At 41.5% G+C, this 18050-nt stretch overlaps 1 protein-coding gene across 3 annotated transcripts in view; it reads left to right on the top strand.

The window, feature by feature from the left end:
• SLC1A2 (solute carrier family 1 member 2) overlaps nucleotides 1-18050 on the top strand; it is an 84653-nt gene that overhangs the window by 17550 nt on the left and 49053 nt on the right. The gene's annotated exons all lie outside the window — the stretch shown is intronic.

Raw genomic sequence — 18050 nt, 5'->3', positions numbered from 1 at the left:
GGCATCCAGGCAGGTCTTGAACATCTCCAGAGAAGGAGACTCCACCACCTCCCTGGGCAGCCTGTTCCAGTGCTCCGTCACCTCACTGTAAAGAAGTTCTCACACACCTTTGTGCAGAACTTCCTATGCTGCAGTTTCCAGCCGTTTCCCCTTGTCCTGTCTCCACTCACCACTGAAAAGAGTCCGGCCTCCCCATTCTGCCCCCCACACCTCAGATATTTATAGACCTGGATCAGGTCCCCTCTCAGTCTCCTTTTCTCAAGGCTGAACAGACCCAGTTCACTCAGCCTTTCCTCATAGGGGAGATGCTCCAGGCCCTTCACCATCTTCGTAATGTCAATACTGCTTTTTTGTATAGTTAGATGTAGATGTTTCACACCCTTGCTGCACTGCCAGTGAGCATGAGGCAGTCTGGGGGTTATTTGATGGTGGGCAGATGTGAAGTTGCTCAGCTGCTCTGGCCTGGAGAGTTTCATGCCATCTCCAGGCAAGGGGAGTTGTGACTGCCTTAGCAGTAGGCTAGTGCACCTTATCTGTCAGGTTTACCAGCGTGTGTTTTGGTTCACACAAACCCTGCTGGTCAGCCTGAGCAGAGGGAATTTGTTTCTGTTCCCTTGTACTGTTTGGACATGAGAAATCAGTACTGCAGTGCATCAGCCAGGCGGCAGGCTGGCCCTGAGTTAAGCTGTAAGAGTGTGGTTATTTTAGGGCTGGCGTCTGAACTGAAAGAGCTGCCCTCCGACTTCACCCTTCTCTAGGAAACTAACATTCCTTGCAGAGAAGCAGACACAATTCTTAACACAGTTCTTATGGTGCTGTTCATGCAAACAGTCGCATTCCAGCGCTACACACAGGAATATGAATGAGCGTGGCTTCATGCTGCTAAGAATGGCCTAAGCTACAAGAGCCACCTTCTGAATTCCTGGGCAGCAGCACAAAGCACCTGTGGATCCCACACCACTCCTCCTGACTTACTTTGATATTCCAGGGAACTGAAGAAGTTGTGCAAAAGTGGGCTTCTGGAGCTGATGTAGCATGGAGGACAGTTGTATGTACTGGTGTATGCACACCCACTGGGACAAATAGATCCTGTTACAATGTGGACATGAAACCCAGCAGAAAGAAAATGGAAATGAAGAGTATTTTTTACAACTTTCCCTCAGGCAGGTGACATTGCAGACAGTGAGATTTATTTTCTGCTTGTGTTCAGTGGTCATCACTCTGCTGACTTCTGTGCAGTTCTGTCAATTTGTATCAGCAGAGGCTTGACCTTCTGCTTGCCTGAAATTTATAGGGACAATGCATCAATCAGTTGCAGAGTGCATGTTTTATGGGGCAGCATCACCTTTCATGTATACACATCTATCCTTTGTCAAGACATGCACTGTTCGTGTTCAAAGCAGCCCAAGTATGTTTTTGTGAATAGAGATCTTAGGCATTACTATGGTAACCTAATACTGTCATTCAGGAGTAAATTATTTATGCTTTTCAGCAGCAGAAAATTGAAAATCCTATTACTTATGGCTGTGTGCTGTGCTGTCGTGTGTTTTATTATGAAAATACTGCGGGATATCCATAGCACTGGGAGTTCACAGTACAGTATGTAAGCCAGAAGCTTTTTTTGTTTTCTTTATATATTTTTCCTGGAGCTTTGTCTATTCTATTCTCAAGCCTTAAGCAGTTCTGGCAGCTTATTTAACTACTAACTGACAGGCAGAATAGGTTATGTTTAAGAGGGAGTCTCTTCCCCTGAGTTTCAAAATTCCAATTGCAAACTCACTTGTGATAAATATTACATAGAACATGCCTCCTGACACTTACTATTTAGAATTTAGGTGGTAGCTATAAAAATCAAAATTGAGGAAAAAATGCATCTTGATGCCTGCTATTTTTTCATACAGCTTTTCTCTATAGTTATAAAAATATTGCAGAAGATTTAGAGGTTTTTAATACATTCAGTATTCTGAATAACTGCTGTTGCCAGATTTTATGCTACTTAAAAATACGATCCTGCTTATCAGATTTTCTCATGTTTGTACAATCAGTGTTCTGTAGTTATTCAGATTGGCTTAATCTTAATATTTTCACACTAAGGAATTGCATTGGTGCTCCCAAATAAGAATTACATTCTGACTGTGGCAATTTTTTGTTAAAAGAATGGCAGAAAGTCTTTGAAATTTGATTTAAGGAATACACAGGTATTAACTTTCACTGTCCACAATCAATGAGTCAATGGGGGTCTTCTCCTTCCAGCCCCAACTTTCCCTATTGGGACGCCTGGTCTCTTCAGATGTCATTGTATGCTGACAATTTTTTATTGTTACCCTTGTTGATGCTGATTTTCCACAGCTTTTCTCTTCTTCTCTTCACGCTCCAGCTAGGCTTTGATGTGCAGAAATAAGACCAAAGGCAGGTTTCATGTGCAGGGTTTGAAAAGCAAAGCTGATGGTCTAGGGCAGATACTATAACCCCATCAGCCAAGCAGGCATGAGCAGTATCTGTCTGGCTGTCCATCACAGCCTCTTAATGAGTCCTTTGGAAAAAGATAAAGCCAGGAAATCAGAGCTGTGAGATGCCTTGCTTTGCTGGCACACCTGGCAGGTACCTTGATCGTTTCTGGGAAAAGCAGTAAACTGAAGAATAGGCAGGTTTTTTTGGCGGTTGTTCCAGCCAGATCGTGCTTCTCTGCAGCTCTGTAGAAGTAAATGTGTGATCCCATTTCAGAAGGGATTGTGGACTATGATCAGCCAGAAAAGCTGGGAGTAGGTTGGGCCAAGCAACTGCCCCCAAATAAGCAGCAGCACAGCAGGCTGCTTGGAGAAACATAATGCTCAAAGCACAGAGACTTGCTTTTTGTTAGAAGTAAGTTTTTTGTGCAAAGCCACTGAAATAGGAAGAAAAAGCAGGGCCAGCTTTTGCCTTTATTTCCATGGGAAGGAAAATCTGTGATTTTGGTGGAAGTTGTAAGGAAGAGCTGAGATGCACTGCTGCAGGTTGGCACCAGTGTAAGTAGCATCAGGAAAGGAAGGAAATCAATTTGCCTAGTCTCTGTGAGATACAGTTGGGAATATTCAGATTAAAAAAGGGGAAAAATGAGCTTGAATTTACTGGAAAAAAAATAAATCCAAATGCATACACATAGTTTATGTATAAATTGCAAGATTCATTAGACTGTTGCATTGGAAGGGGTTTTTATTGAAAGATAAGTTCCTTAAACCTTTAATGGACTGACTGGACAAATCATTCCAGTATATCTCAAGGCACACAGCCTGCTTTCCCTGGGAATTGGGCTGGTAACTTAGTAGGCACCTGGATTAGAGCTTTCTTGGAGAGAAGAGAGGTCCAAAGGCACTAATGGAGAAGAGAAACACCTGGTCTTCCTTTTTCTGCAGTGGCATCCTGTTGTCCTCTGATCTTGAGAGCTTCCACCAGGAAGCACAGCGTGCTCAGTGTGCCTAGCAGCAAGGAGGACATTTCTTCATCGAGAGTTGGACTCGATGATACTTATAGATTCCTTCCAAATTGGGTGATTTTAGGATTCTATGATTCAGTGATCTGCACCCGCTGTCCAAAAGCTGCTCTTTAGGAGGAAAGAAAATATTTCTTCCTTGTGCAGAATGCAGTGAGTGGTGGGAAGTGGGAAGGGGTGGGTATTTACTACAGCCAAGGAGTGATCCTGAAATGTAATTCACTGAAAACAGGCAGAAGGGATGGACAGGCCTGGTCTGTGGAGTATGTGTGGGGCTATAGCACGAGCAGGCAGGCTCTGCTTGGCAGATATAGCTATTCAGTAAACTCAGATGGAATCATGATTCAGGAGTATTCAAGGCCAACTCCCTCTTCCTTGTGACTGAAAAAAAAGAAGCATTACAAATCGGATGGAAACAAAACAAAACAAAACAAAAACAGAAAAGAAAAAGCAAAATAAAAGAAGTAAGCTTTCGTGAAAATCCTCATGGCTTAGGAATACTACATAATTTTTGCCTGCTCTGTGCTTGTTATCGTTCATCCCTCAGGGCAGGATGTAACAGACCTCCTGAAGCCTGGCTAATATAACTGTGTGCTGGGGAGTGGGAAAGGGCCCGGACTGTGATGTGCTCCGCATGCTGATTTGGACACAGTCGTTGATTGCTTCATGGCTGAGACAAAAATAGAGAATTACCACACCTCCCAAGAGTTCTGATGGTAGCAAAAGCAATGCTGCTTTTTGCTATTTTTCGCCCTTTCCTGACACCTACTTTTTGTCTTTCAGCCTGCAGAAGCCTAGTGACCCCTCAGGACAGTGGGTGGCACTGGGCTGTGGGTTGGCAGTGCTGAGTCCTGCCCTGCTTGCTGGATTTCTCCCGCAAGGGTGTGGGGCCGTTGGTCAGGGGATGTAAAATCTCAAATTCATACCACAAAAGGGGCAAAATGCTACAGCTAAAGCCTTGTTTATAAAATTAATTCAAATATTTCTAGAGACATTTACTTGTATTTATGAAGTGTTCCACTATTCAGGCATTCAGTAAACATCTCGAGCTGAATAGTACATCTAACTATCATTTCACTAAAATGTGGTCTCCAGTGGTTTTTTATACTTGTATTCCTTTTCTTCCCTCTTCAGAATAGAAAGGAGAGGAAGGTTAATTTAAGCTTGGGGCAGAAGAAGTCAAGCTTGATTTTGCAGTGTCTGCTCATTAGCAGCCCTACTTGGAAAAATGAAGACTGTGCTCATACTGTGTGCAGAGCAGAGCACAACAGGGAGCTAATGCCCGGACTTTGTTCTTGCTGAAGAAAGTCAGACTGAGGTCTGGGCTTGAGACTGAAATTAGGAAAGTGAAATGGGAATTTCCTGTCAGAGCTCCCCCATTTTCCAAGGGCCCATTTCTTCAGCGTGGATTAGTAAAACATATTTCGTGCTCAACCTCTGCTCAGCCAGGGTTAATCCAAGGCTTAGGTTTTCACTTCAGGACACAGGGAGTGTGCTATTTGCCCTCACCACGGCCTTCCCCATGCTCACATGGCTGCTGTGGTGGTGTTTTGAGAGGGCATTTCTGCTTCTCTGATACTGGAGAGTTCCCTGCACTCAGAGTTCACTGCACAATGGCCAGGTGACCCTCACCTTTCTGCTAGCTCCTCCCCAGCACCTGTAATAGCCAATACCACCACAACAGGGCAAGGGGACACTCTGTTTTAGCAGCTGCAAGGTCAAGGAGAGAAGAGTCATCTAGAACTCCACCATTCCATAGACTGATATGTGTTTCTCCTGCAGCCCTTCTCTTTTTTCCCAACAGCCTGGCTGGAGAAGCAAAGATAGACGTAAGAAAATCTGAGCAAGCAGATGTATGTTTTTCTGGTCTCTGAGATGCAGTGGATAACTGCAGGCAGAGCAGATAAATCCATGTATTGCAGAGCTGCTAAAAATACATGGGAAGAAACAGGAGACAATGAAATGCTTGTGGCTTCCCCCAACTTCCCAGGCTGCACTGTAGTTCCACAGAAGCATTACATGACTTTTGGCTCTTTATATACCTTCCTTACCTTCTTCTAAGGGTGGGTATAAAAGAGGATTAATTGAAAACGTAGTCAGTGTCTTTGTGCAGCTCACCACCAACCTAAGCTAAGATTTACCTAGAGATCAGCCTAGTCCATGGCGCAGCAAAGATTAGTCAGGCTTTAAAATAAAACTCTTTGGAAAAAGTTCACTATAAATAAACAGTCATGCTTTTATCCACAAATAGGTACAAGGACTACAAATAGACACCAGGGATTAAGACAGCAAGGACTCATGGTTAAAGAGGGAATGAACACCGGTTCTGTTCTGGGATGTGTAAAGTATGAATTTTCACACTTCTGTGATAGATGGGTTGTGGTGGAGCCCCAGGTTGCAGAAAGAAACAGACATTCTAGGTTATTTTTAGTGGTTGAAGATTATCGTGTTATTAAGTGTGCATAGAGACATGTCTGTGGGACTCTTCTAATGAACAATATTCTAATGAACAATACTGACATGCTTGGTGCCTCAGAACTCCTCGGTATTTGGAAAAGAATGGGGCTTTACAGCCCTGATGTCTCTGCAGGGGATTCAGCACGCCAAACCTGGCTGGAGGAAAGACGTGTGGCTCCCCAGCCCAGCACAGACTGTAAAACACATTGACTGGCTGAGGGAGACTGATAATTAGGAAGAGATTAGAGGCAACCAAGCAATCAAAGCTCTTTGCTATGTGTTTGTATTAATGCTTATTCCACATCAGTGAACACCAAAACACTGCTGTAAGATTACAGCCACTGTAGTCTCAGAGGAAGTAATGCTGCAAAGGATCTGGGAGGTTTTCCATCCCTCATCTGAGAAAGGATGAGTTGCTCAGCTCTCACCTCTGACCAGTCTTTGCTAAAACAACAGGGGCAATGAGGGACATCTTCCAGTTCCTGCCTCCTACTCCAGAATGTCAGTATCTTCATCACTAGGCAAGCTTTCCTAACACCTACCGGTATCTGCTTGCTATACATTAAATTCTTTCTATCCTAATAGAGCAAGGAAGGTTCAGTACATCTCGTATATACCTTGCAGTAAGAACCATTGTTCAAAGTAAGTTACATCTGCAAAGGCAGCTACGCAAAGTAATGGCATAAGCACACTCACACCAGTTTAACTAACTGACCTTCTTCCCATGGTGATGAACTTTAGCAAGAAATATGAGTCCTAATATTTGCTTTGTAAAACAAATTCTACACAGAAGTGATGCTGACGTCAAATCCAGTAGTGTAGGTTGAGACAGAAGGTCATAAAATGGGTAAAAAATTGTTCTTATGAAGCACCAGTAATTCTCAATAGTATGTAACCATGCCTTGGGATTTTCCATACAAGATTTTACAAGAGAGCTCTGGTCTATGTGAGCACTACCAGAACAGGTACAAGGTCTATTGCCACCAACAAAGTTCAAGAATAAACAGTGTTCTTCTTTCTTCTATTCTAAGGCAGATGTGCATATGGTGTCCTGGCTCAGGATCCCAACTGTGTGAAATGACAGAAGCCTCCAGGCTCAGCCACTTTTGTAGCAGTGCAGGGCCAGGTTTCTGTGTTTTGGAGTCTCTGGTGTTTCTGCCACCCTGCCCACCTGCTCTCCTTTTTTTCCCCAGTGCCCCCCTCCTCAAATGAGAATGTTTCATTGAAGCTACAATAAAATGGCAATAAAAACATTGTGTTTCTACAATGCCCTGCAAAGCTGTTTCTGTACCCTAAGAGCACTGTTTGAGTGGCATTGCATTTGATTTACTGGAGGGTAAGCTGAGGTATAGAGCGGTCCGGCAGATCTCTAGCATAACAGGGAAATAACAGAGTCAAAGGCAAATCTGAAGGAGTTACAACTTTGAAGATACAGTCAGCAAATTCATCACTAACCAGCTTATCTCCACTACTGTGGAGAACTGAGGTGGCTCATTTCATTGAAAATTTTCCCTTAGAAATGCCAAACTATCCTAATAGTTGCTACTCCAATTCATGTCCTGATTCAAATTCAAATCAGAAGAAAAACAGCTTGAAAAGGAGCTGGAGTGCGTATCCATCTTCTAGTAGCTGTCTTGGCTCCTTCAGAGCCTTTAGAGATTCTGCTATGAATTGCCTTCAGTCAGGCCTTTGACATAGTTGCCAGGTAGCTAATGTTCCTGCACACATTCCTTGTTATCAGTCTTGCTGTCAAGTCTGTCACACAGCAATTTTGGGGTTTGTTGACACTTTTTCTCAATGTCATCAGATACATCAGATGTTGTTTTCATTGTTATTTTTGTCTTTTTTTTTTTTTTTTTCTAGGCAGAATTTAAAAAGGGTGGATCTTTCTAAAACTTTCACAAAACTTAAAGGAAAAAGGATGTGTTCATGAATGCAACTCATCCACATTTTCCAATAACCATTTTAATTCTGCCTTTCAAATAAGTCAGCATAGGACACACAATGTAGATTTTAATGGGACTGATTATTTTTATTTCTCTGTCAAGCTGAGAATTATATGTATATATAAGTATATTTAATAAGAAAATTTTTCAGATTCACATGAACGTTATTTTTAAAGAAAATGAAATAAGCAAATGGAAGCACTGTGCTTGTTTGTTTTCAGACCTAAACTGGGAAATCTAGACAGAAAGAACATATCAGCAGAGCGCTGTGATGAAAAACATTTCCAAAGGCAACTGTTTTGAATGCTGGATGCTGCGCAATGCATGTGTAAATCCAGCTAGGATCCTTTCAGTGTGCAGAGCCTGGCAGTAAGTCATATCAGCACCTCTTGTTCCATTTGTAAGTGTGTTCCCTGAAACAAGAGCACTGATTGTTCTGGTGAGTTTATTTCAGTGCACACTAATATTGCCTGCTTTAAAAATAAATCTGCTCTTTCATTTGGAGCTAAGCCATACACTCCCAAAAAGTCAGAGGTAAAGAAGTAATGACGTATTTGTTTGACAGCATTGTAAGGAACCTTTTCTTTTTTTTTTTCCAAGGCGTTGCACATCTCTGCTTAGTATCCCCAAGAGGTATCTTTGTAGCCAATTATTTCCATGCTCCAGTAACACAAGTTTGGAGATGGGAGTAGTCTTTGATGGCATTGCATGCTGTAATTGCTGCAGAAAAGGTCTGAAGCTCCAGTGTACAGTATATCAACACAATTTTTTTTTATTGCTTTTTATTGCTTTAAATCTTCATAACGGAGCTAGAGAAAACCAAGCAGGAGAGTATAGTGTAACCCTGATGAGGAGGTGTTGGGGGAGGGAAGGAATGGTCTAGCAGCAGTTGGCTTGTAAGCATCTTTGAGACTGTGGGGAACAACTTCTTACGAGACAGAAATACAGCCAAGCCAATAATGTACAGAAAGGATGAAGAAATTGGATTCTGTTTGTGTGTAGGGAGTGCTGAGGCACAGAGCTGCTTTGAATGCAGTTGTAGCTCAGTACCGAAGGTGATTGCCAAAAATGAGGTGGAGACTTCTCTGTACTGTGTGCCCTCAGCTTTAAGTGTATATTTCACTACCAGTGCCAGGATTTTACAGTTGCTGGTGTATGCAGCCTACTGAGAAAGTATCCAGTTGCTCAGTGTGACAAATAAGTGTGACAAATAAGTGTGACAACATGAGATATTTTGTGGGGTGCTGCCAAGCCTCTGAGCAGTTCTACCACCATCTCTGTCATTCTTTTATGTCCAGAGGGAGGAGGGCATGCTCTCCAGATGTTCCTGCATATGTTATTTTTTCCAAGCAACATATAAAATGAAATCTATTGCCAGCTGCATTGTTCTGCTTGAGCAACTGAGGAGCAATTGTACATAAAACCAGCAATGAGTGAATGAGATTCATATCTACAGAATCAGGAGTGGGAACACTCTTTCTTCTTACTCAGGTAAATCCCTTAACCTGTCATGCAGCTCAAGATTTCATACAGCAAGGCACTTACATCTTCCTATCAGGTAGTCCTGGGGCTTGAGGACTTTCTCTGAAAATCACTACAAGAAATAGGAATTCTCCTTTAACTTTGGTATGGTTTGGTTCAGGTTCAAAAGCTATGTCTTAGAAGAGGAGAGAAGATCAGGTTTCTGTCTAGACTTGTTTTACTTTTAGCAAGTCACTCATCTAGAGCCCTGCAGGTCTGGGTAATTTTGCAGTTCTGGAGTACTGTGCTGAAGAGGGGCACAACACTGCTTTGTTTACACATGTAGGAGGGTGCAAAATGTGCTCCCTCCTGCACCTGGACATCTCTGTGGGTTGGTGTGGCATAACAGCAGCCTTTGTTCAAGTCCATTTTTGCTTCCTTTGCCGAGGTTACTGCCTGCAAAGAACTGACCTTGTGTAACTTCACTCTTGGATTTTTCTTCAAAATATAATAGAATATAATTAGCATTCAGCTGATTCAGAAGAGAAATCAGCCAATGCCTAGGTCATACAGCAGCATGATGTGCCTTAGAGGGTTGGACCATGATACTAGCTTAGGATGGCGTAATTTGAATCTATTGTAGGAGTATTTAAAGTGATACTGACTGCCCCTGTTCCTGAGAGGTTTCAAGATAATCATGAATTGTGATTGCTGTGACGTCCAATTACTTCTCTCAGCTATAGCCTTCTTATTGGCTATGGAAAGGGCTCCTGAGGCATCTGCTTAAGGGAGATCTATTCAATTATACGAGTAGCTTTAAGACACTTTGGATCAGACTGAGTAACGAGGCTCTTCCTCTAAAATCTTTGGAATTACCATCTCAGACAAGCCCCTGAGATCATGATACCATCTCTTCTTGCTTATCCTGCTTGAGTTCACATGAAGAAGTTGCACATATCACATGGCCCATACACACTGGCACTTGATTCTTCACAACTGAGATCAGGCTGTGACGCTTTGACATAAGGAAGATCTTCCCAGGAGGAGCCTTGTTCCTTTGATAGCTGAGGTGAAACTGCATCATGAGAATGAGCAAAAGGGTATGAAGTAAATCACAGAACAGGAGCATCCATGTACAAGCTGTCCACTTTGTCTGTCTCTGTGTCTTCTGAAAAAACCAGAGAAGTCTGTAAGAGCACAGTATATTGTAGAGCTCACCAGGACTGGCTTAGGGCAGATACTGCAATAATTTGCGTCAGCTCAGAGGTTTCACAGTCCCAAGCTTTTGAAACAGCAGTAGATTTTCCCCTAAGTTTGTTTTTCCCTGTGCTTGTTTCGAAATGTGAATCCAGGTTGTACTTATTTCTCCATTGGTAACCAATCAGAAGAGAAACCTGCGAAAAATAGAGCAACAATACAGAGATGGTGACCACAGTGAGTGATGTTGTTTGCTGTGTGCTAACCTTCATCCTGACTGCCAACCATGGGCACACCTCCTGAAACTGTATTAGAACATGATCTAAAGCAAAGCTTCTTCATCACAAATAACATTTTGTTCACTCCAGCACTTCTGATTGCACAATAGTACAAGCTTTGTGCCCCTCAAGGACCCGAAGTTTGAATGTTCCCATGGCAAAGTTTCCTCTTCAGGAGTTTTTTTTCTTCTCACAGATTAAAGCCAAGTAGGAGAAAGTGTCCTTCTTTGTGAGGTCCAATCCTTACCTTTAGAAGTTAATAGACTGCCTTAAAATTTCCATCTTTCTGTTTTCCTTATGCACACCACTTATGTCAGAATGTTGTGAAACTTGAGTTAGGACAAAGGTGGCATTCATTGTTCATTTCAAGTTGTTCGTTTTGCTTGCTTTCTTACTTCCTTGTATTTCAGAGTTCTGTCTGTTTGCAGGTTTCTTGGTATGTATGCAGCCAATACAGCTGTTCAAAAAAAACCAAATTCCCTTTCCATCATTTTTGTGAGTAGTTGCAGGAGGAGAAAAATGTTCATTTTGGCTGTAGGGAGGAAGCAAGAAGAATTAAGTACGTACATGTGCACAACAGGTGCAGTGATTCTTGAAAGCCTTTTTCAGCATTGCAGTGCCTTGAACATCTATCTCTTCTTGTCAGTGTAGAGGAATATCACCTTAAATTTTCTTCTAGCAAAGGTTCTCAGGAATAAGTTCTACTGCTCCAGTGGCACCTCATACAAGGGCATCGCTGTCATGTGATAAGGGTGCTTATTCACTAAGTGAAAATGGCAACAGGCAAGAGATTTCTGGTTAGCAATTCTCTTCCTAAGACACATCCATGATATGCTTTTCCTTTATCCCACTGAACTGGAATTATTGTATGATGGTGCCATGCACGCTGATGCCCCAGGCAATGGGCAGGTGAGAGACACAGAGGCAGGTGATGTTCTGGCTGAATTCCCCTTTCAGCTCTGTGTTATGGTCTGTTTTCACAGCACCCTTCATACCACATAAAGAAAAAACATTGAAATATGAGTGTTTTTATTTTAACTGCTCCTCTTTGGATACTTTCCCTCCTTGTACGTTGAAGGAAAATAAGAGAAACATTTAATGTTAAACAAAAACAAAACCACATCCTGTAAGTCGGGCTTCTGGACTGGAGGAGAGGCAAATCAAACAGTCAATAGAAAGATTGTTGTCTGTTTTCTATTTAATCTGATGATTTGCACTATTTTTAATGGCTCTTAAATTTTACTTTTGAGGCAAAAGGCCTTTCTAGATTTCATACACAACCTGTGTATATTTTAGCAAGGATGTGAAAAAATGACAGTTGTAATATCTTCTTTTTTTTCTTTTTTTCTTTTTTTTTTCCCTCTTTTTCTCTTTTTTCTTCCTCTTTTTTTTCCCTCTTTTTTCTCCTCTTTTCTCCTCTTTTTTCTTTATTCTACAATATGAAGATCCATAATACTTTCATCGTAAGTCACATGATCCCTCATTAAGGATTTTAAGAGTAGAAATGGTAAAGTTTCTGCTAATTTAACTTCTCACTGAAGCTATAAACTGAGGAGTGGTGTTATGAAGGAGATGAGCATGCCTCCTGGCAAGTTGTGATGACACATTTGTTTTGGTTTGCATATTTTGTATTTGGTAGATTTCCTGGGATTTTTCTTTGCATATAGCAAAGAACACATGAAGGGCACATGTATATTGCTCTATTTATGCTGGGCAACTGATGTGGTTATGATTCAAAGAGAAAAGCATAACATTGCATTAGTGACACTGTACATCACAACTACACTAAAACATAGGTTTTTCAGAATTCTTCGATTAATTTCAGTTGTCAGAGATATGATCCATGAATGTTAAGAAAATTGAGGTAATTTTGTGAATCTGATTTTATAGTAGATGCTTGAACTGCCCGGAGAGTTTGTGTGGGAAAGGAATTTGAAGATGGAAATCTTGAAGCATGCTTTCTTTTCCTCCTATAGAAATCAAATCACTTTAGAGAAAGCTACCTTGGCTGAACCATCAAACTGTCACAACATGGAATGCTGTTGTATTGCCACAGGAGTTGTAATGGGGGTACCCAGATGGCTTCCTATTAATAGGCTGGGCTAAAGGTCAGATTATGTTTTGTGATGGGAAAAGTGAATCATGCTTATGTCCCTTGCCCAGCTAAAAGTATATGGACCTGAGGTAATGAGAGAGCTTAATTTCAGTGTATCTAAATTGTTTTGTTCTGGGGATGTGCTCTCAACTACCTCTTCCCCAGTTCTTCTCAAACCTGGAATTTTGACTAAGGTCTGAATAAGGCACTCAACTGAGAAACATGGTCAAGTTCCATCTAATAAATTCCATTCTACTTTGGGAAAGAGATTATTGCTAAGCTTTCTGCATTCTTAATGTTGGTCAGTTGTAGAGCCAGATCTTTCCTTCTCATACATGTCTTTGCAACCGACAGAAATAAATAATCTTTTACTTTTCTTGCCTCAGCAAGAAAAAGAAAAGATGATTCCATGGGGGGCTGAAGCCATGTAAACTACATGTCTTTGTCAGCGTGGAAGAGATGATAGCTCAGAAAAGAAACAAAACATAAGGAGATTATAGGGGCAGGCAAGTGAGAGACAAAAAGGAGATGTACTGACCTTGTTTAACTTGGAAAAGCTAATTAATAAAGAGGAAAATCACAGTTCGGGATTCAGCCTGAAGGTGAGCTTTCTCTTAGGTGATGCTAATTAACAGTCTGAGGTATATGTAATATTAGCCTGAAGAGTTATTATTTCTAGTAGAAATAAGTGGATCTAGACTGCAACATGTCAGTCCAGTGAATCTGTAGAAAACTTGTGAATAAATGTGCTGTTAGATTCTTTTCTAAGTGAAAAATCTGTTCTTTGAGGAGTATGAATCAACCTTTTCTATTCCAAGATAAGAGCAAAATGAGCTGAAATGTGACCTTTGACATGGCTGTAAATGAAGAAAGGGACTTACCCAATTAATTAGACAGTATCCATCTACTGTAGATGTAATGATAATAACCCGCCGTTCTGTTAAATCTAGATCTGGAAACAAGAAGAGGTAAAAAGCCATTAGATGTTATCAGGGATATTTTAAAGGGCTGCAGAGAGGGTGAGGTTGTGCCTCAAGGCAGACATCACGATCAATTTGCTGTTGTAATTTTCCATCTTTAGGGCAGCGATCCAAGCGCTGTGCCCAAAGAGAGGGCTAAAAGAAAGTGTGAGTTGGATAGGGGATACGTAGAAGAATGCATGATCGTGGCCTAATTTCTATTGGTGATATATGTTCTAAAGAATAAAATCACAGAATCATCGAATATCTTGAGTTGGAAGGGATCCATAAGGATCACTGAGTCCAACTCCAGGCTCCATACAGTACCACCCAAAAATCAGACCCTGAGAGCATTGCCCAGATGCTTCTTGAACTCCAGCAGTCTGGGGCCATGACCACTGCCCCGGGGAGCCTGTTCTCTCAATGAAGAACTTCTTCCCAATATCCAATCTGACCTTCCCCTGAATAAGCTTTTAATTCAAAAGATACTTGAAGCTCTGTGTTTAAGGTGACCTGCAGTGGTGCTTTCATTCCATATTTACCTTGTGCTTAGATGAAGAACTTGGTTTGCAGTGCCTTTCCTCCTCAAATGATGCTCACCTCAATGAGAACAGCTTGTGACAAGACTTGCTGCTTGTGTCTGGAAATAGCTTAGAGAAGGCTAAGTCCACAGGGCATGTAGGGTGGAAAATGGTGAAAGATGTTGGGTTCCCGTTGGAGACAGATGTGCTCTGAACTTAATGTCTTTCTATACACACATTAGCCTCTGCTATTTAACAATTGTTTCTTCTTATTTGTGCTGTGGTAAGTTCAGTTCACTGGTACTCTCTCTCACATTAGTGTACCAGTCACACAAAATGGTCATTAACGTACTAACCAAAAGGGGGCTGTCTGCTGTCAGCTTTCTTTTTCCAGCTACAGCAGCAGCTACTTGCTTTTGTGCTAAATGTTGAGTGCTTTCACTTTTACTCCAACATCTACTGAAAGCAAAGAGAAAGTGGCATTATACATGTATGTATTCACATCCTGCACTGAAGTTCTTTAAAATGCTTAAACACTTTCATCGTGTGAAAGCCAGAGCTGCCAACAGAATCAGAGGGCAGAGGCAGGGGCAAAAAAATCCTCCGAGACAGAATATCTCATGTAGACCTCAGTTGTACTCATAGAAAAAAAAAAAGCTTGAGCTACCATTGAATGCCTTCACGCAAACTGTAGTAATCCTGGAAAACCAAACAGTGAACACCAAAATATTCCCTTTTCTCATAGTTCTGAGAAAATAATAGAAGGAAAAATGCGTAGCCTACAACTCCTTTAATTTTAGGAAGCCTATTTATTGCCATATCTGTGTAAGTCCATGTTGGATGTCAGCCTATGGAAGGAACAGTTCTGGGAAAACAATAAGTACTCTGTGGAGTGTTTTTGGAGTACTCTAGGGACATTGCTTCATCCTTCCTTCTAAAGAAGAGTAATCGGTCTGTGTCCTTAAGATATATGCTTGTCCTTTATCAGTCTGTGTCCTGCCAGTAATAAGCAGAGGGAAGGACATAAAGCAATGATGTCACCTCATTAGCTGGCAAAGACGGGCTGAACACACTGTGTCCACTTTGAGAAAATTTTTAGCAACAGACAGGTCAGATACAATTGTCTTCAACAGTCACAAAGTCTGTAAAGTCTTTCAGATATTTCACACGTGTCTACTGGGTGAGTGATGGATATCAACTATGTAGTTTTAGCTTTTCAAACTGTGGTTACATTCTGTTGAATTTTCCCAATCCTCTCCTCTTAGGCCATGTCTTTTAGGCCATCTTAATTGAATGTAAAAACAAGTCTGGGCTTAAAATATGTCTGCGCTAGAAAAATATCATGTTAACAAAGCAAAAGAACTTCCCTTGTAATGTGTGTGAAAGTGGATTGGCTGCTATTGCAGGTGTGCATTTCATCATCCCAGACAATCTGTACCACACTTCCTGCAAGTGCAGTAATGAGCCAGATTGTCTTCAACCTAAGTGATGTGTAAGAGGAGGAAGAGCAGTTAGCATCATGTTTTTTTTTTTTTTTCTTTTTCTTTGTACAGAAAATATAGGAAACTGTGTAACAAGCTGTAGCATGAACCATTAGAATTACTGCCTTATGAAGGGTCTTGGTGCAGGCAATTTAACTTAGGCACAGTTTGGACTCCCAAGTTCTGCCTGATTCAAATAATGCCAAAATAGTCAAGGGCAGGAAAATTTGTGCTTCCATTCTACCAAACTTTGGGATGTGGGAGCTCAGGTTGTTTGAGAGTTTAGGTAGAAGAAAGCTGAGGAATGTTTGCTGAACCTGTGTGCTCTAAAGAAGCTTTCTCAAGGTTTGGCAGGAGATTCCTGTTGCTCCCAAGTCTATCTTCTGGAACCTGGAAATGTGAAAGCTCTCAAAAGCAAAGAATGACAGAGTGGGATGGTCATTCCTGCAATAGGGCTAGAGCTTTGTTTTCTCAGATAAGTTCAAGGCCATGTTTGGACAGTACAGTGTTATAGCATCTCACTGGAATGCAAACCACTGAGTCCAAACAAATGTATTAGCTAATGAGCTTTTTGCATGATGAGGTGATGAACAAGGTGCAAGTACCTATAGAAATAGAAGGGTTAGTTATGGAGAGAGGAAGGGGTTTTCTTCCTTAATATATTTCTAAGTCAGGAATATTTATTCTATTTATCTGAGTAATCTTTGCTTTAAAACATATTCACAAGAAGTTGCCTGGGTCTGAATGGGTGTAGCATTGCCAGGCCTTCAACAAGTTTGAAGGCGGCCATATTGCCTTAGAGAAACTCTGAGCAGCCCCCTAGCAGAAGTGAGCTTGGTCCATCCTTGTTTGGCACATGGCTGCCGTGAGCCCCAGCATATCCTGGAGAGACCCAGGGAACCTGTCCTTCACCCAAAGAGTGATGAGGGAGAGCCAGGGACATCAACAGGGTTGTGTCAGCACTACAGAGGAGGCTGAGGTACTGTGGCAGTTGTGGTTAGTGGGGTGGGTTGTTGGCAGCCATCCTGTGGCTTACAGCTCTCCCCCATTAGTGCTACAGGGCTCCTGCACAGCAAATAGTTGTGCCTAATTTTTTTAGAGATGAATATCAAAAGGAGCAGCTGGGAAACATTTTTTAGACAAAAATATGTATCTAAAATGCAAACGCCCTATGCTGGTATTGAAAGGTAGGATCTCCTACATGAATGTAACTGCGTAAAGCCCTGTTTTGTAACTTTTTTTTTGTAACTTTGCCCTCTGATCACATGCTTCCCCAATTTTTTTAACTGAAATAGGTGTTCACCCTTACTATTCAGATTTTGTGTTTATTCTTCAGCACAAGTGAAGAGTAATTATATTTTCTTGTCTAACACCTAGGCTTCCTGTTATAAAAATATCAGTTGCACAACACCTGTGAGTCACTATTTGCCCTGCTAATAAATGTTCTAACAAAGCAGTATTGAACTGCACGGAAAATATCAAGAGTATGAAAATCTATTGTGTCAGTCTTTGCCATGAAAGCGGTCAAATTACTAAACCAGGAGACAGAGGCAAAAATGCAGAGGCCATTAATTATCTCCCTCACCTGCTGCAATCTTCCTACAGAACCAGGTTTGTGAAAGGCCATGTCTGTTATGCAGCTCCTACTGGAATGACACCATGGCGTGATGTGCTGCCTGAGCCCCTGCCTGGCTCTGTGGGTCTGGGTCAGCACACACACCATAGTCTGGCAGCAAAATGGGATATTGAGAAGACCAAGGGGGTTCACCAGAAGCCATATTTTCTAACTACATGAGTGGCCACTTCATATCTGTCTTCTTTCCTCTGAAACAGAGTCTTTGCAAACAAGAATTCACTTTACAAGCAAGAATTGTTTCCTCCTGCACAGCTGAAAATATCAGTTTTTTCATTAGACATTTTAAGCTCCAGTTGCTTGAGAGTTTAAATACAGTAGAAGGCAGAATTACAATAAATCTAAGCTTGAAATAAAGTGAGTTGTATTATAAAATGATTTAATAATCACCTAACAATTACAGTCCACAACCCAACAAAAATAGAGGAAGTTCTCAGCATTCCCAAATTTATATTTGTCTGATCCAAAATTCAAGCTGACTGCCATCCTTAGGAAGGATGGTGATTTTGGTAATTACTTCGAAGCAAACTCTATGATTCTGATGAATCTACTG

Source organism: Lagopus muta, chromosome 6 (assembly GCF_023343835.1).
Source record: "Lagopus muta isolate bLagMut1 chromosome 6, bLagMut1 primary, whole genome shotgun sequence".
NCBI lineage: Eukaryota > Metazoa > Chordata > Aves > Galliformes > Phasianidae > Lagopus > Lagopus muta.
This window is presented reverse-complemented; position numbering and strand designations above follow the sequence as displayed.